This window comes from Aethalodelphis obliquidens, unplaced genomic scaffold, assembly GCF_003676395.1.
Source record: "Aethalodelphis obliquidens isolate GAN/ISIS:26980383/991018 unplaced genomic scaffold, ASM367639v1 scaffold15, whole genome shotgun sequence".
In the NCBI taxonomy this organism is placed as follows: domain Eukaryota; kingdom Metazoa; phylum Chordata; class Mammalia; order Artiodactyla; family Delphinidae; genus Aethalodelphis; species Aethalodelphis obliquidens.
The window spans coordinates 22,026,559-22,029,959 of NW_020837959.1; the positions used below are offsets into that span (position 1 = coordinate 22,026,559).

The following is a 3,401-nucleotide window of genomic DNA, read 5'->3' on the forward strand; positions in this document are numbered from 1 at the left end:
CCCGTACCCTAAAACTAACCTGTACCATAATCCTAACCCATAACCTAACCCATATCCTAATGCTAACCCATAGCCGTACACTAATCTGTACCCTAACCCATAACCTAAACCTAACCCTAACCTGTGCCCTAACAGTAATCCATACCCTAACCCTAACCGGTACCCTAACACGTACCTTAATCCTAACCCGTTGTCGTTCCCTAACCTGTATCCTAAACAGTACCCGTTCTGTAATACGAGCCCTAACCCTAATCCGTACTGGTACCCTAATCCTAACCCGTACACTGAACTAACACGTACCCTAAGACGTATCCTAACCCTAACCCGTTGTCGTAACCTAACCTGTACCCTATACCGTACCCGTTCCCTAAACGTAAACCCAACCCTAACGCTAAACATTACCCTAACCTGTACCCTAATCCTAAACCGCACACTAACTCTAACCCATAACCTAACACTTACCCTAACCCTAAACCATAGCCAACCCTAAACTGTAACCTAACACAAACCCGCAGCCTGACCCTAACCCTAAACCGTACATTAAAATGTACCCTAATTCTAACAGGCACCCTAACACTAAACTGTACCCTAAACCGTATCCGAACATAGTGCCGTACCCTAACTTGTACGCTAAACACTACACTAACCCTAACCCTAAACATAACCTAAATCTAACCCGTACCCTAACACTAAACAATACCCTAACCCATACCATAAACCTAACCCATAGCCATACCCTAAATTGTACCCTAACCCTAAACCTAACACTAACCCTAACCCTAACACTAACCTGTACACTAACAATAACCCATACCCTAAAGCTAACAAGTTGTCGTACCCTAACCTGTACCCTAAACCGTACCCATTCCCTAACACGAACCCTAAACCTAACCTGTACATGTACCCTAATCCTAACCTGTACACTATCACTAACACGGACCCTAACACGTACACTAACCCTAACCCGTTGGGGTACCCTAAGCTGTACCCTAAACCGTACCTGTTCCCTAAACCTAACCCTAAGCCTAGACCTTACCCTAACCAATACTCTAATCCTAAACCGTACATTAACTCTAACCAGTGTCCTAACATGAAACCTAAACCTAACCCGTTTTCGTATGCTAACCTGTACCCAAAACTGTATCCGTTCCCTAACCCTAATCCTAACCCTAAACCTTAGCCTAACCCATACCCTAATCCTAAACCATACACTAACTCTAACACATACCCTAACACGTACCATAAACCAAAACCATTTTCGTACCTTAACCTGTACCCTAAACCATACCCATTCCCTAACCTTAACCCTAATCCTAACCCGTACACTAACACTAACCCATAACCTACCATGTACCCTAACCCATACCCTAAACCTAAGCTGTACCCTAACACTAACCCGTACCCTAACAGGTACCCTAACGCTAAACCATTGTCATACGCTAACATGTACTCTAATCCGTATCTGTTTCCTAAACCTAACCCTAACCCTTACCCTAACCAACACACTAATCCTAATCCATGCACTAACACAAAACCATAAACTACTACTAACCCATACAAAAACACTAACTCGTACCCTAACCCGTACCTTAACGCTAACCCACAGCCATACCCTAAACCATACCCTAATCCAAACCTGTACCCTAAAACTAACTCGTAGCCTAACACGTACCCTAACCCTAACCCGTTATCGTACTCTAACCTGTACTTTAATCCGTACCTGTTCTTTCATTCTAACTCTAACCCTTACCCTAACCAGTACCCTAATCCTAACACATACACTAACACTAAACCGTACCATAACACGTACCCTAAACCTAACCCGTTGTGGTACCCTAACCTGTACCCTAAATTGTACTCGTTCCCTAATTCTAACCCTAACCCTAACACTAACCCTTCCCCAAAGCCCTACCCTAAACTGTACAGTAACACTTATGCTAAACCGAAACTGTTACCGTACACGAACCTGTGGTCTAAACTGTACCCGTTCCCTAACACTAACCCGAACCCTAACCCTAATCCTAACCCTTACCCAAAGCCTTACCCTAACATGTACCTTAATCATAAACTGTACACTAACACTAACCCATACCATAACATGTACGCTAATGGTAAACTACTGTCGTAACCTAACATGTACCCTAAACCTTACCCGTTCCCAAACCCTAACACTAAGCATAACCCTAACCCTTCCCTGAAGCCTTACCCTAAGCCGTAACCTAAACCTCACCCGAACACTAGCACTAACCCGTACCATAATACATACACTAACCCTAAACCATTGTCGTACCCTAACCTGTACCCTAAATTGCAGCCATTCCCCAACCCTAACCCTAACCCTACCGGTAACCCTAACCCTTACCCAAAGCCTTACCCTAACCCTTACCCTAATCCTAACCTGTACACTAACACTAACCCGTACCCCAACACATACGCTAACCCTAAGCCGTTGTCGTACCCTAACCTGTACCCTAAAGCGTCCCCGTGCCCTAACCCTAATCCTAACCTGAACACTAACCCTTACCCTTACCCGAAGCCTTACCCTAACCTGTCCCCAAATCCTAACCTGTACACTAACACTAACCCATACCCTAACACGTACGCTAACCCTAAACCGTTGTCATACCGTAACCTGTACCCTAAACCGTCCCCGTTCCCTAACCCTAAACATAACACTTACGCGAAGCCTTACCCTAACCCGTCCCCTAATTCTAACCCGTACACTAACACTAACCCATACCCTAACACGCACGCTAACTCTAAACCGTTGTCGTACCCTAACCTGTACCCTAAACCGTCCCCGTTCCCTAATGATAAACCTAACCCGAACCCTAACTCTAACCCTTACGCGAAGCCTTACCCTAAACTGTCCCCTAATACTAACCCGTACACTAACACTAGACCATACCATAACAACTACGCTAACCCTTAAGAGTTGTTTTACCCTAACCTGTACCCTAAACCGTCTCAGTTCCCTAACCCTAACCCTAACCTGAACGCTAACCATACCCTTATCCCGAAGCCTTACCCTAACCCGTCCCCTAATCCTAACCCGTACACTAACACTAACCTGTACCCTAACACGTACGCTAACCCTAAACCGTTGTCGTACCCTAACCTGTACCCTAAACCATCCCCATTCCCTAACCTTAAACCTTACCCGAAGCCTTACGCTTACCCGTCCCCTAATCCTAACCCGTACACTAACACTAACCCGTACCCTAACACGTATGCTAACCCTAAACTGTTGTAGTACCCTAACCTGTACCCTAAACCGTCCCCATTCCCTAACCCTAACTCTAACCCGAACCCTAACCATAACACTTACCCGAAGCCTTACCCTAAACCGCCCCCAATCCTAACCTGTACACTAACACTAACCTGTACCTTAAGACGTACGC

General features: G+C 45.4%; 1 long non-coding RNA gene across 1 annotated transcript; it reads right to left on the minus strand.

Annotated features, from left to right (window-relative positions):
- Positions 1-261: 261 nt before the first annotated feature.
- LOC113625494 (uncharacterized) lies at positions 262-2,009 on the minus strand. The gene is made up of 4 exons (XR_003434698.1): positions 1,985-2,009; positions 1,620-1,720; positions 1,104-1,169; positions 262-301 (listed from the first exon to the last, which is right to left on the minus strand). It is a non-coding gene; the product is annotated as an uncharacterized LOC113625494 (long non-coding RNA).
- Positions 2,010-3,401: the final 1,392 nt, after the last annotated feature.